The 17,284-nt window shown below is 26.6% G+C and overlaps 1 long non-coding RNA gene across 1 annotated transcript; it reads right to left on the bottom strand.

The window, feature by feature from the left end:
• Positions 1–852: 852 nt before the first annotated feature.
• LOC127171371 (uncharacterized) lies at positions 853–16,826 on the bottom strand. The gene is made up of 3 exons (XR_007828506.1): positions 16,765–16,826; positions 6,009–6,071; positions 853–920 (listed from the first exon to the last, which is right to left on the bottom strand). It is a non-coding gene; the product is annotated as an uncharacterized LOC127171371 (long non-coding RNA).
• Positions 16,827–17,284: the final 458 nt, after the last annotated feature.

Consider the following 17,284-nt stretch of genomic DNA (forward strand, 5'->3'; position numbering starts at 1 on the left):
ACAAGTCAGCACAATGAATAAACATGACGAATAAATTCCCGGAGAGGTCGGCTGCATGTTAAGAGACATATGATAGAGGCTTAATCAAGTGTAATATTCATGATAAACTGAAATTTGTTTTGTGCCTCACAATGAGCAGGATTTGAAATGCAATCATACAAGTCGGTTTGGATTTACGGAGCGGCCCATTCACTTTGGCATTGTGTGAGATTTGTGCGCGTACACGGCGAGACAATTACTTTTCGGGGCCGTTTTTTTGTGCATTAACTTCTCTCAAATAAATCGCTTGATGGTGCAAATTTTGGTGAACAAGTATAGATGTTTTGTTCGTCTGACAGCAGTCGTGTGAGCAAATCCCATGAGATTGACTGACGCCTGGCACTTTCCCTCATCCATAAAATGAGAGGTAACAGCGTATCTGACTTCTCCTGAAGCCTTTTACAGGCCCATTCTCCAAACCATTTGTCAAGTCAAATAAATAACACAAGTTTAAAAACCTCCCAGCACAGTCTGCCAGTTACTCGTCCAATTTGTCATGTTTTTGTGCTTCAATCATCGCCAAAAGTCTACAAACGTTTTCTGATTGGTTTCTCATTGGTATGACATATACGTGCGTGTTCTCGGTTCAATACAGGTTAAACGCTATCGACGGTGTTTGTCAGCATAACGTCAATGACCACAGGAAATAATTGTGACTCGTCCTTCAGCGACAATGGCGGTCACGCTAAAGCACATACTGTACAATGGAAGCATATGGGGACATGAATAAAATGTTCCTCTCGTCAGTACTGAGGTTGGATTTAAATGGAAAGTAAAATAAACTCACTCAGAGGAAACTCTGAATGTAAGGTTGCTCTTTCACAGCTCAGGAGACTTAATGGAGTTCTCAGAGTCTTTAAAGTAACTCTCAGATGTGTCTCCTGAACAGAAAGTAAAACAGACACAAATAATGTTAACAATACACATCAAGTAATAAAGTGTTCAGTTCATACAGGAAACTATTATTATTTATATAATAAACAAATACAACAACAGTAACAATAAAAAAAAACGAAATAAAATAAGTGACATCTAAATTATGTTCTTAATTCCACAATTGTTGACTGAGCTGGATAGATATTAAATAAATAAAAAATAATTAAAAACACAAATACAACCATTCAAAAAATAAACATAAATAGACAGATAATTAAACAGATGCCACAAATAATGCAACAATATTGTTGATAGAGCTGGATTTATTTTAAATAAATAAATAAATAAATACATACATGAATAAAAATAAATAAAAGGAAACAAGTCTAAATTATTTTCTGTGGTAATCAACATTACACAGATGTTGTTTAATTTAAATAAAATGTTGTTTATTTTAATTAAATAAATATTGTTGATAGAGCTGGATTTATTACAAATAAATAAATAAATAAATAAAGGGAAACAAGTCTAAATTATTTTCTGTGGTAATCAACTTGACACAAATGTTGTTTATTTTAATGAAATAAATACTGCTGATAGAGCTGGACAATAAATAAATAAATAAATAATTTTTTGTGGTAATTATGCCACAAATATTGTTGATAGAGCTGGATAAACACATAAATAAATACTGTTATAGAGCTGGAAAACAAATAAATACAGTTGATAGAGCTAGAAAATAAATAATACAAAATTATTAAATACTAAATTATTTTCTGTGGTAAATTATATGCCAAAACTGTTGTTTATTTTAAATAAATAAATAAACTGTTGATAGAAAATAAATAAAATAATAAACAAATATTTTTTTGTGGTAGTAACGCCACAAATATTGTTGATAGAGCTGTATTTTTTTAAACAAATAAATACTGTTGATAGTGAAATAAATAAACAAACAAACAAACAAACAAACAAATAAATACTGTTTATAGAGCTGGTAAATAAATAATTAAATGTGATAATAATGCCACAAATATTATTGACAGAGCTGGATTTATTATAAATAAATAAATACACACATTTCTTTGACAATAATCCCACAAATATTATTGATAGAGTTGGATTTATTTGAAATAAATAAATAAATACTGTTAATAGAGAATTGTGCAAATAAATAAAAATATTAAATATATTAATATTGAAAGAAATGGAATAAATAAATAAATAAATAATGCAAGACCACTGTAAATTTTTTACGTGGTAATCTATAGATAGATGATGTATTTATTTTAAATAAATAAAAAAATAAATAAACACTTGCGTACTGTTGACAGAGTTTGAAATAAAAAAAAATAATGGGAGACCTGTCTAAACTAATTTCTAAATCATTTCTTTGGGTTTTTCCACATTATGCCACAAATACTGTTGACAGAGCTGAAAGATTTTTTTGCTCATAAAATGCAACAAATGATCATCAGTGAGGTCCTATTTGTTACCAAACAACTGATCTTCAGCATCAAAGTGTTTACAACAGTACATTTCCTCAGTCTTGGAAAGCGTCGTCATCAGTATGCGTGCGGTTCGGCACAGCGAGGATAACGAATCCGCCGGCGGGAGAGCCGGAGCGGGAAGAGCGCCGGCCAAACTTTCCGTTCTGAGCTGCTGGCTGTAAGCTGGAGGGAAAATAGGAAAGCGGTGGCATGTTTTCAGTCTAAATCCTCTGCATGCTCGATCACCTCAGCCTAAATGGCCTTTGATTCGCTAGCCGCGAGCGCAAAGCTGGAAATGAAAGGACGGGACAATGGGGCGCGGCTTAACTCATCAGTAAATAAGGTTACCTCGTTCTTACGGCGGAGGGGAAGTGATGTCATCGCATTGTACGACAGCGGCTCGTTACCGATCGTCGCGGGTTTCGCTCGAAAGCGGACAAAAATGAATCTGCCGGAGTCTCCGCCGAATTCACTTCAAAGTTTGGCCCTGGGCCGCATGTAAGCGCGTCACGGCCGGGACGAGCCCAGATAGTCGGGGGCTTGTTTGGGCCCTTTTCCCCGCGGGTTCGGGTCTGTGTGTGTTAAGGGGGTGACTTTCTCATCATTTCTCCTAATGCAGGGACCCACAGGGTCGATGGCAGGCCCACAATGCGGCCGTTGTATGGTTCCTGTCAGTAAGGCTTCCTGTTCATTAGGCATCTTTTCACCTCGCCACAATGAGCCGACTCAGCTGCAATGCTGCGTTGACGCCCAGCCCCTCAATGCCTCGTCAAAGCCTCTAAATGGTGTTTATGCACGCCATTGTTGTGCTTTGTGTGGCCGCTCTTAATGCGCGCCGATTCGTCTGCTTTTGTGGCAGCGAGCGCTACATTATTCCAGCCTGTGCGGCGGCTTCGGATTCAGACCCCTGGCTTTTCAGGACCCCTAAACAGGCCACAAACAAAGTGCACAAAGCTGTAGAAATGGACCTGTCTGCTGTAAATGAATCGTTTTCAGTTGGACGTTTTTGCCTTTATGATGCGACATAATTAAAAGCGCCATGAAATCAAAACTGGACTTTTGTGGCTTTTAGACTCGTCTGGGATTAAGCTCATTTATATGCTAGTGTACGAGCACAAATCGTTTTTAACATACGAGGTAAAAAAAAAAATAATAATACAAAAATAAAACTATGCAAGTGTGAAATAAAATAAAACAATACAAGAATAAAATCGTGCTAAAATAAAATAACTAAAACTAAAATAAAATACATTCAATAAAGTTTGTGGCTTTTACTAAATGAATACAAAAATTTCAATAAAATAAAAATAAAATAAACTATAATAAAATTATAATAATTAATCAAAATAAAAAACTCATTTATATGCTACTGTACTACCCATGAATAGTGTTTTCACACTCATAAATTAAAATAAAATAAAGTAAAATAGAAAATAAAATAAAAATAACACAAAAATAAATGCAAGTGTGAAATAAAATAATACAAAAATAAAATCGTACTAAAATAAAATAAAATGACTAAAATTAAAATAAAATAAATTCAATAAAGTTTGTGGCTTTTACTAAATAAATACAAAAATTAAATAAAATCTGCAAAATAAAAATAAAATAAACTATAATAAAATAATTATAATAAATTAAAATAAAAAACTATATGCTAGTGTACTACCCATGATTAATGTTTTCACACTCATAAAGTAAAAAATAAAATAAAATAAAGTAAAATAAAAATAACACAAAAATAAAACTAGGCAAGTGTGAAATAAAATAAAACAATACAAGAATAAAATCGTACTAAAATAAAATAAAATAAAGCTTTTAGAGTTTTGTAGCTTTGAGCTCATTTATATGCTAGTGCAAATGCACAATAAATACATTTTAAACACACATAAAGGAAAAAATAAAGAAAAATAAAATAAAATAAAATTTAAAAGAAAAAATTAGACAAAAAAAGACAAAATTAAAATAATACATGAAAAAATTAAACTAAATATACAATATAATAATGAAATACAAGAATACCAGAATAAAAAAAACAAAAAATACAAGAATAAATAACAAAACAAAAATTAAATAAAATAAAAAAATAAATTTTAATACAATTATTATAATAAATTAAAATAAAATAGGTCATTTATAATCTATAGTACAACCCATGATTAATTTTTGTAACACACATAAAGTGAAAAATAATACAAAAATTAATAATAATAATAATAATAATAATACAAAAACAAAACAACTGTAAAGTCATCTATGTGTGTGTGTGTGTGTGTGTTATATTAATTAATATTACTATTAAATTAAATTAATAAATTAATATTTGTGTGTGTTAATATAACACACACACACAAAGTAAAAAATACAATAAAAGGTAAAATAAAATATAAATTAAAAGGCCAAAAACAAACTGCTTAAAGATGTAGAAATTGAGCTCTAGGTTTGCCTTTATGATGTGACAAAAATAATAATAATAAAAAGTCAAATTAAAATGAGAATTTAGTGGCTTTCAGCCACTGTAATTTTAACATCTGTAATTTTGATCCTAAAATTAAAAATTAAAAAAATATAAGACAATATACATAAAATAAAATTACATAGTAAAATAAAAATAAAAAAAATAAATAATGTAAAAATACAAAAATTACAAATAAAATATTGAAATAATATAACACAATAAAAAATAAAATAAAATGAACCAAAACCAAATGCAATGATAAAATGAAATGTAAAAAATAAGGAAAACGTACTTTTGAGCTTAAAATTAAAAAAAAAAATAAAAATAAAAAAATTACATAAAATTACATAGTAAAATAAAAAGATATATAAAATAAATTTATAACAATAATTAAAAAAAGAAATAATAAAAACTACAAAAATTACAAATAAATTATAAAATAAAATGAAATAACACAATAAAAAAAATCTAATAAAATGACGCAAAATCAAATAAAATGACAAAATAAAATAAAAAATTATAATGAAAAAACAAAACAAAAAAAAACTTTGAAAACAGACCAAAACATTTTTGGCATCATTTAACACTCAGTTTAAACAAATTCTAGCCAGAATAAGAAGCTTCCTTCTAACAAGCATCAACAGCAAGAGGCAAATCACTGTACACTGCTAAAGACTGTTTAAAACTACTATGTCCCACACAAACCTCAATTAACCAGATCTGCAATTCTGTAATCAAAAGAGGATTTTTACATGAATGTTTTCAGCTATGGTACATTTTGTTGCACATTTGTGTCACTCTGACATTAAAAACTGCATTTGGTTTAAAGTGCTTCATTTCATACCACAGTGAAAGTGTCAGAGTTTATACACAAATATGAAACAAAATAATACATCTGAGCGTGGTAAGATGACACAATCACACACAGAGACTACAATCAGTTTTTAACACCACATACACAGACTTTAGGTTATCAATCCCATGATGCATCAGATAAAAACAGACAGACAGTAACTGAGATAAACTGACACGATGCATTTTACAAAAAGCAGATTGAATCTGATTTCTGTGTCTTACAGAGACCTGATTCATCTCACATCAGTCAGGAATGAAGCTGGAACTGAATGAATGTCAAATAAACTCACCCAGAAGAAACTCTGAATGCTCAAAAGTTGCTCTTGCACAGCTTACAAGACCTCATGGACGTCCTAAATCGCATTAGAAGAGAAATAAAAACGAGTCAATAAATGAGTCAATAGTTGACATACAGTAAGGGATCGTTCAGAAATGAAGCTCTGCCTGCATTTACTTTTATTCTGCAAACCCAAAATATGACTGATTTATGAATATCCTGACTAATGTTTGCATAAATTTAGAAAGATTTGCTGTAGGAATTACATTATAAACCATAAATTCAAATGCACAGGAAACCTGTTGTTCATGACAGGCCGTTGATCTGTTGATTATTGGAAAGAAAAGTCAAAATAGAAATATATATATATATATATATATATATATATATATAAAATATTTGACAATATAAATATTTTAAAACAATGCTATAATGCTATTTATTTTTCACATTTTTTCTTAATTTTTTAATACCTTTTTTTCTTTATATCTTTTTCTTTAGATTTTTTTCACAAAAGAAAAGCATGCATGATGAGATTTTTTTTTATTATTATTATTAACTAATTAATTTATAAAATAATTAATTTTTGTTCATCAAACATCATTGGGAAGAAGGAAGTATTTAACATTAAAATGAATTTACAGATTTTGTCTTTTTCCCAATGTAGTTTAATTACAAATTTATTTATAAATTTGATTATAATTTTACAAATAAATGAATTAAAATTCATTAAATATATAATAATAATAATAATAATAATATATATATATATATATTTATATATATATATATATAATAAGCAAAAAAAAACAACAACAAAAAAAAAAACATAAAATAACATAAAATAATAAAATAACTTGCAATATTTGGATGAACTATTCCTTTAACTTCCTCGCCTTCTTATCAGCAATAAAACATTTCATTAAATTAAATGAAAATAAAATAAAATAAATACAAAAATAAAAATAACAATGATCAAATGAAAATTAAAAAATACAATATATAATTAATTAATACAATTATTAATTAATATTAATTATATTCATTATATTCTTAATTATAAATCTTAATTATATTATATTTATTTTGATAACCAATAATAATTAAACATATTAAAATAAATTCATATTAATAAATATAAAATATAAATATAAAATCCATAAGAAATTTTTACATAAAAATGAATAATAATTATTACATTTAATTAAATATTAATTATTAATTTTTATTATTAAATTACATGAAATTAAAAAAATATATATATACATAAATAAATAAATAATTAAATAAATAAATACAAATCAAAGAAATTGTAGTATAAAAAATGAACAATTATTAAATGAAATTAAAAATTTACAAATAAATAAATAAATATAAAATCTATACAAAAAAAATCTAATATTAAAACTGAATAATTATTTAATTAAAATATTAATATTATATTTAATATAATTATTAAATTAAATTAAATATTAACAAATAGATAAATATAAAATCTTTAAGAAAATATAATATTACAAAAATGGGGGAAAAAAAACAAAGCAGAAAAATATATAGCATAGGAATTAGTCATCAAAAACTGCACTTAATAAAATTCAAAATGCAGTTCATAAAACCTTCCATAAAATGTTTCTACACACACATAAAAAAAAAAAATAAATATTAATTAAGCGACTGACCAATCAGAATGAAGTTCTCAGAGAGAAAGAATGTAAGAAAATCACAGTAAGTCTGATTTAATCCTGACTTTACTTTTGCTATTAAATTCACACTCAGAGACAATTGGCAACAATTAAACCTCTAAAACTCCAGACCAAAACCGAATGCAACCAAACAGTGAATTTCAATAGCTATACATAAATATGAGCATCATGTTATGAGATCGGCCCCGTTTCAAACCCTACATAAACGCCTGCCTTGAATGACTGGACTGAAGTGCTACCTTCATAGGCAGCTTACTATGTTTTAAAACAAAGCCTTTGACAGAGTCTTTTCTCACAGACTCTTTTCATTCAGCTGCTAGAACAACAGAGCAGATGATTTGCCTGGAGAGCTGAAGAGACGTTCCTTCTGGTGGCCCCACTTGAAATGACATCCATTAAGTCGTCTGCTGTTTCAGGTTTTATTTAATGAACGCTAGCGGTATGCTAATGCCGTCGCACTCTCTTCTCCTCTCTTTCTGGCCTTCGAGGACTTTGAAATCAAGTGTTAGCATGTATTGCTCCTGGCTGATATTTTCATTAAGTGTATTCTTATCAAATAATGAAACCAGGAATCTGGCTCTTCCCAAATGCCATTACCTCACCAATAAAAAGGTCTCCGGAGCAATATCGCGTTTTTTAGTCGGGCTAATTTGAGGGTCGTTTGCTAAGCCAGACTCGCCAGATTTCGAAAGGCAAAAAAAAACTCACTTTGTTATTCAAACAGGTGAATTTGGAGGCTGAAAAAAATCCTATTTTTACTACAAAACATGCATTTATTAAAACAATAAGCCATGAGAGGCTGTGCATTACAGTGATTTTACCACAAAACAGAGTGGATTATTGATTTAATAACACGCAATATGATAAAACACACTAATGTTTAATAAATATGACTTTGAAAATAAGTCATCCAACATGAAATAACCATTTTATAAACAGTGTAGTGTTAACCTATAAAAGACGTCTTAAGTAATGCTGAAAAAATAATTTAAATAATTTTAAGTAATATGTATGTATATTACAATTATTAAAAAAAAAAATAAAAGAAACAAAAGTATTATATATTAATTAAATGAAATATATTTTATATATTATATATTAGTTAAATAAAATATAAAAAATATTATATATTTTTATTATTATTCATTATATTATAGATTATTAATTAAAAGATAATTTTAAAATAATTATATATTAAAATATTCAGAATTAAAAATTATTATATTATTAATTTTATTCTTATTATTTATTATATTATATATAATACCTTAAATGTTATTTAATAATATATAATACAATATTCAAATTTATCATATAAATAGTGTTAAACTGAAAACAATGAAAGACTTAGTTATTGCAGATAAAATATTTACCATTATTTAAAAGTAATATATGCTGAAAAAATAATTTAAATAATTAAAAAAAATTACATATGAATATTACAATTATTTTTTATATTTAATTTAAAAATGATATATGAATAAAAATATGCACACTAAAAAATACATAATTTATTATATTATTATTATATTATTAATTTTATTCTTATTATCCATTATATTATACATAGCACTAGCTTAAATGTTATTTAATAATATATAATAAAATATTAAAATATAAATTGTGTTAAACTACAAACAATGAAAGTCTTCTTAATTACTGCAGAAAAAATCATTAAAATAATTTAAAAGTAATATATGCAAAAAAATAATTAAAATAAAGTAATATGTATGTATATAATAATATATAATCAAATATTATAATATATATAGTGTTCAACTGGAAACAATGAAAGACTTGCTAATTACTCCAGAAAAATCCATTGAAATTATTTAAAATCAAAATATGCGGGTTTTTTTAATCATTTAAAGTAATATGCATGTATATTACAATTATTAAAACAATACATTACTTTTCAAATAAATACGTATTAATTATTTAAATTAGTCATAATTAAAAACAATATATTAATTTCAAGATAATTATATATTAATTCATTAAAATATTCACAAATCAAAATAATATAATTCATTTTATTATTATTATTATTATTATTATTAATAATAATTATTACATTATACATTTTTAATTTTAAAATATAAATTTTAAAATAATTATATATTAATTAAATAAAATATTTACAATGAAAAATTATTATATTATTAATTGTATTCTTCTTATTCATTATATACTTATTAATAACTTAAATGTAATTTAATAATATATAATAAAATATTTAAATATATAATAAATATAATATAAATAGTGTTAAACTGGAAACGTAATTACTTCCTAAAAAACATTAATTTCAAAACAATTTTAATTGTTTTAATTTAATTAAATATTAATTAAATAATTAAATAAAATATTCACAATTAAAAATAATTACATGATTAATTTTATTATTATTGTTACACTATACATAATAAAATAAATTGTATTTAATAATATAAAATATTAAAATATATTATTATTATTATTATCATTAATTACATTACACACACACACACACACACACACATATGTATATATATATATATATATATAATTTTAATAATCAATAACACTTTACAAACAACTAATAAATTACATTTAATTAAATTAAATATTAATATATATAATATAAATATGAATGAAGTATCTGAAAGGTAGATAAACTCTGAAAAAACAACTTTCTATGCTGAAGAGGTGATTATTTTTTCTCTTTAACGCAGGTAATGCATGCGGTTCGTTCATAGACTTACATGGAGACATTAATATTCAGCGTCGCTCAGATAATCAGCACATGCTGCGTGTGATTTGTTTGCATTGATTAAGTGACAGGAGCTGTCGCCACCCTAAAGCATGGTTATTAATTATTTTCTTATTGATATCATAACTGAATCAACAATGATTTCAGCAAGTGAAAGGGATTTTTTCTCATCAGACGCAACACTATGAATTACAAAGCTTGCAATTTTAATCAGCGTGACACGGAGTAAAATCTTTAACGCTTTAATCAATCTTTAATCTTTAGAGACAGCCCACTTTAAATCTTTTATTTATAAGAATAATTGATTGGACAGCTTTTGCAGGGGTTTCGTGTTGAAAGCACTTTGTTTGTTTGTGCTTCCTCAGATATCCGGTGTAAGGACGAGCTGCCGGCTTTCAGCAACAGTACGTGTCAAAATCCTCATCCTCGCTTTATAATACACAGAAAGCTTTGCAAACTTCTTTATCTGACAGGTTTACTGTCACTGTTTCCCAGTGTGTAAGTTACTAAACACACGGATAGCAAAAGATACAAAGGAAAACAAAAACCTGAGAGCACAGTTTTTAAAAAAGTGCGGTTGTAAAATAAATAAATAAATATTTTTAATAAATGATTAACATCAATTTTTTTTTAATACTACTAAAGATTTACTCTTAAAAAATTAGTAAGACAATTTGGTAAGAAAAAATAGTTTCATTCAAGATCTATAATATATTCTATGAAAGTATAAAACAAAGTATATATAAAATGTATATGTATATAATTGTAATATTCAATATTACATTTTATCTTAAAAAAACCCTATAATAACCCCTACACATAACATATATATATTTAATTTTATTATATATATATATATATATATATATGAGTGTGTGTGTGTGACACACTCATATATATATATATATATATATATACAGTAATACATATTTTATTTTCTAATTTTTTAATTAATGATAAATAAAATCAATAAATAAAATTAAATAAAAAGTTGTTTTTTAAGAATATTTAAGATTTATTCTTTAAAAAATTGTATGAAAAATAGTTTCAAAAATAGTTAGTCTAAAAATAAATCTTATAAAATTGAAAACAAAATATAATTTATACATATAGTTGCACGTTTTACTACCTAATACATTGATTTTATTTATTTCCATGTGTTTTAATTTTTTTGTTTATATGTGTTTTTTTATTTTGTATGTTTATATAATATATTTTATTTTATGTTTCGTAAATAATATTATTTAATAATACTACTACTACTAATAATAATTTCCTTAAAAATTAATATTATTTATTATTTCAATATTATTTATCAAAAAGCCCTAATATTCTCTGAAAACATTTATATATATATATATATATATATATATAATTTAAACATTTTTTTCAATGAATTTATTATATATAATCTATTTATAAAATTATAATCAAATTTATAAATAAATTTGTAATTAAACTACATTGGGAAAAAGACAAAATCTATAAATTCATTTTTTTTTTAAAAATACTTCCTACTTTTTAAATGATGTTTGATAAACAAAAATGAATTATTTTATAAATCAATTAGTTATATGTATATAGTTATATATATATATATGTATATAGTTATATATATATATGTAATTTTTTTTAAATATACATATTTTCATTCATGTTAAATAAAAGTTTGTTTTTTAAATAATAATAATAATAATAATAATAATATATTACATTTTGTAAGAAAAATAGCTTTAATCAATATAGATAATTTCTAAAAATAAATCTTAAAATATATGTATAATCAAATATTTATTAATATTTTAATATTATTTACCAAAAATTCCTACAAACAATTTTCTGAAAAAAATATATAAATATATATATAATATAAAGTATATATATATATATACTTTATATTATATATATTGTTTATATATATACAGTGCCCTCCACTAATATTGGCACCCTTGGTAAATATGAGCAAAGGTGGCTGTAAGAATAAATCTGCATTGTTTATCCTTTTAATCTTTCATTTAAAAAATTCACAATATTCTAACCTATCATTTAAGTAAAACCATGGAAATCAGGGGGAAAATCTTATTTTTAAATATTTTTCTGTAGTTCATGTTGACCACAATTATTAGCACCCAATTATTGCAATGTCCTTTATTCAGGATAACAGCTCTGTGTTTTCTTCTTTAATGCCTGAAGAGTTTGGAGAACACCTGACAAGAGATCAGAGACCATTCCTTCATACAGAAACTCTTCAGATCCTTTAGTTTCCCAGCTCCATGCTTCTTCTCTTCAGTTCACCTCACGCATTTTCTATAGGGTTCAGGTCAGGCAACTGGGACGGCCATGGCAGAAGCTTCATTTTATGCTCAGTGACACATTTTTGTGTTGATTCTGATGTTTGATTTGGATCACTGTCCTGATGGAAGATCCAACCACAGCTCATTATAGAACTTCTAACAGATGCAGTCAGGTTTACATTTTTTATCTGTTGGTGTTTGCTAGAATCCATGATGCCATGTATCTGAACAAGATGTCCAGGACCTCTGGCAGGAAAATAAGCCCACAACATTAAAGATCCAGCAGTATATTTAACCGTGGGCATGGGGTACTTTTTGTACCAAACCTATCTTGAGTGTTTGCTGCCAGAAAGCTCTTTTTTTTAGTTTCATCTGACCACAGAAGCCAGTCCCATTTGAAATTCAAGTTGTGTCTGTCAACTGAATATGCTGGAGTTTGTTTTTGGGTGAGCAAGGAGGATTTTTCTTAAAACCCTCCTGAACAACATGCGGTGACGTAGGGGCTGTTTGATTTTTTTTTTTTTAGTCTTTTGGCCCCAAGACTCAACTAATCTCTGCAGTTCTCCTACTGTGATCCTTGGAGAGTCTTTGGACACTTAAACTCTCCTCCTCACCATGCATTAGGACGATATAGACACACATCCTTTTCCAGGCAGATTTGTAACATCTTTAGTTTAATTTGAATTCTTAATTATTGTCCTAATGATGGAAATTGGGATTTTCAATTCTTCAGCTCTTTTCTTACAGCCACTTTCTATTTTGTGAAGCTCAACAATCTTGTTCTGCACATCAGAACTATATTATTTGGTTTTATTCCTTGTGATGGATGATTAAGGAAATTTGGCCTTCGTGCTCCTCATATTTATAATCCTGTGAAACAGGAAGTTACTGCTGGACAGTATCATACTCCTAGTCATTCTAGTGTGCTAAATAAATGCAAATATGAATGGGAATATACTTCAGAGATATTTTACTCATTATAATTTCTAAGGGTGCCAATAATTGTGCCCAACATGCATATGAGAAAAACATTTACTTCATAACGTAAGCTTTCCCCCACTTTTAATTGTTTTACTTCAATGAAAGGTTAGCATTTTGTGAATTTTTTGAATGTAAGATCATAAAGATAAACAAAGCAGATTTATTTTCATAGCCGTCTTTGCTCATATTTACCAAGGGTGCCAATATTAGTGGAGGGCACTGTATATATATGTACACACACACATTAGAAATAAAATGTTTTTTTTTCCAAATAATATTAAAGATATACTCTTTAAAAAAAATTGTAAGAAAAATATCCTAATTCATATATTTATAATTTTAATGCTTAATATATTTTAATATTCTTAAGCAGACAAAATAGGCCTAAACACTATTTGCTATACACAACACTATTCACTATATATAAACCATCTTAATTCAAGATATATATTTTCTCTGGAACCATTATAGAGATGCAATTTTGCATCTCAAGTAATCTGATATTGTTTTATGAATCATTTTTGTACTATTGAACTCCACTGTATATGACAATGCAGCTGTAAACAGAGTTTGTGCATTTCTGCCTTTTGCTCTTTCTCTCGTCCGTGCTTCAGCTCATTGTCCTGCACTGGAACATCTGAAGAGCAGGCGCTGCTCCGTTGTTCCCTTACAAGGACTAGTGGTTCTTAGCGGCCGTGTTGAACAGCCGTCTGTGATAACGCCGAGAGCAGCGACCCTTGGTTGTGTCTTAAGAGGATTTGTAGTGTTACCAGTGTCACAAGGTTATCGGTCCAGATAGCTTCCGCCGCGTACAGCCGACAGCTTCGAGTAATCACACTGACCTCCAAACCGCAGGAGCCCGTTATCGCCGGCCGGAGCGAGAGATAGGGCTCCAGACCGCTAACTGAGCCCGTCGCGAGCCGCTGCAGCATCTGACGCTTTGAATACCTGCATACATTTACACTGCAAACGCACATGTAGCACAGAACAGCCGGCTTACAGATCAAATCCAACAATGTATTTGGGAATTAAATGCGTACAAACTCAAAAACGCATTAGACAAAGCTCTAAAACAAACATGCATTAAAGTATTTGGTGCATTTTTGTCATGCAACCTAAAAAATGTAATTCATGTGGTAAATTACTTGATTTATTCAAGTCAAAAATATTTTTCATATAAAAAATTATCATGAGAAAGCAAAAAAAACTGATTTAAACAATTTTCACAAGTAAATTTCATGAACATTTACAAAGCAGCATGTAACAATGAATTAAACAAAATTTCGAGCAGAAAGACTGAAACAAATGCACTCTTAAGTAAAAAATATTTTTTAATTACAGCTTCAAAAATTTTATTTGAATGTTAACACTTTTTATGTACATTGTGATATTATTATGCTCTAATATTGCAGTCTAAAGTTCAGTAAATTAAGTAAAATGCAAACTAATTTTTGCAAAATGCAAAATATTTTTTTTTTTGGTATTTTTTTTTAATCTAAAACTAAAAAATTAAAAAAAAAACTGAAACTGAGAATCGAAATGACATTAACAATAACTAATATAAAATAAAATACATAAATATTTTATTTCAGCTATTTTATATTTTTTATTGCAATTTTATTTAATTTTAATTACACTTAATGTACTAAATAACTGAAATAAAAATTAATAAAAAAAACAATATAGACATGTCTAAACTGTAAAAAAAAAAATTCAAAGTAAATAAAATATAAGGTTTTTTTTTTAAATAAAAGATTTTTTTGAGTATGAAAATAAGATTTCAGTATAGGGTTACTATAGTTAACCAAAACCTAAACTGAAACAGAACCAGAACCTAATGAAATGAGAAATAACTAATATAAAATAAGGTAAATGTTTTATTACAGTTATTTAATTTTTTTTTTTTACTAAAGCTTTTTATTTTTTCTCATTTAAATTAAACAATGTATTAAATAACTGAAAAAAAAAACCTGACATAAAAACAGTAAATACAGTAAATGCAATAAAATCCAAACATCTGCACTGTAAAAATAATTAAATAAATAAATAAATAATGAATACATAAATTAAAAAAAACTTTTTCAAAGTTGCAAATAAAAAAAAAATAATAATAATTTGGCTATGAAAATACTATTTCAGCTCAGGGTTATTATAGTTAACTAAAACTAAAACTGAATCTAAAACCATTTAAAAACAGTTTTATTACCTGAAATAAAATTAACAATAAATAATATAAATAAAATACATAAATGTTTTATTACACCTATTTTATATTTCTTATTACAGCTTTTTAGTTTTTCTCTTTTTAATTAAGCAATGCACTAAATAATAAAAATTAATAAAAACTATAAAGGCTTATAAAAAAACAAATATGGTAAATGCAAACATGTACACTGTAAAAAACTGTAAGACTTTTACAAAACAAAAATACTATTTAAGTCCAGGATTATTATAGTTAACTAAAACTGGAAAACTATTTATTACCTAAAATAAAATGAGCAATATTTAATATAAAATAAAATAAAAACATGTTTATTTCAGCTATTTTATATTTTTTATTATAGCTTTTATCCTCATTTCAATTACACTTAATGTACTAAATAACTGAAATAAAAATGAATAAAAACTTGACATATTAAAAAATTAAATAATAATAATTAATATTTAAAATGTCAAAACCAGATAAAATTCCTAAAACTTTAACTAAAATTAAAATGAAAAAGAAAAACATAAAAACTGATTCAAAATATGAATATAAAGTATCTCAATAGTTTTCCTACTTCAAAATTTTAAGTTTAATTCAACGTGTTGTTTACCACTTCTTTCTAATTAATTGATAAATCTACTAAACTTAAACTTAACTTAATTCCCAAAGTGAAAAATACAATACGCCCAATATTTTGTCAGTTTAATCTTGTAAGATATAAATTCCCAATGGAAAAACTGGTTTATTTACTTCTTAAGTAAAAGTTGTCAAAGTAAAGAGGGAATATACTGTATGGGCTTTGGTTAACACCAAGTGTCTAAAAGACAACAAACCTCATTTGGGTCAAAATCCATGTATCCTTTGCACAAAAGGCAATCCCACAATGCACTGCGACAAGCTCAGCGTAAAAATCCATCTATAATAGAAAACAAAGTAAGAGAAATGTTAATACTGTTCATTCAAAACAGAAAAGTACTTAAGTTTGATTTAAAAAAATGCATGCAATATTTGTGTGTTGTATATTTCTGTGCTTTTCATGTGTTTCCAAGTTTCACAAAGTTTGATGGATGCAAACTAAACATGCACATTCATATTAAAAAAGTAAGAAAACACATCAACAACAAAGATCCTGCGCTGTAACGTCATATTCCTATTGAGGATAAGATCTACAGCAGATGAGATATTTCCATATCTGCGTTTTCTGCGCTTTCTCTGTGTTTCGCTCGGCTGCCGGGACGGCTTTAGCAATCTTTCAATCTTCCACCAAAGTTTTTTTTTGATCATCGGGGCATAACCAATATGGAGGATTATCCATTCCTGGGTCTATTCTATGGGCTGCTTATGGAAGCATTT

The sequence above is a fragment of the Labeo rohita genome, chromosome 9, assembly GCF_022985175.1.
Source record: "Labeo rohita strain BAU-BD-2019 chromosome 9, IGBB_LRoh.1.0, whole genome shotgun sequence".
NCBI lineage: Eukaryota > Metazoa > Chordata > Actinopteri > Cypriniformes > Cyprinidae > Labeo > Labeo rohita.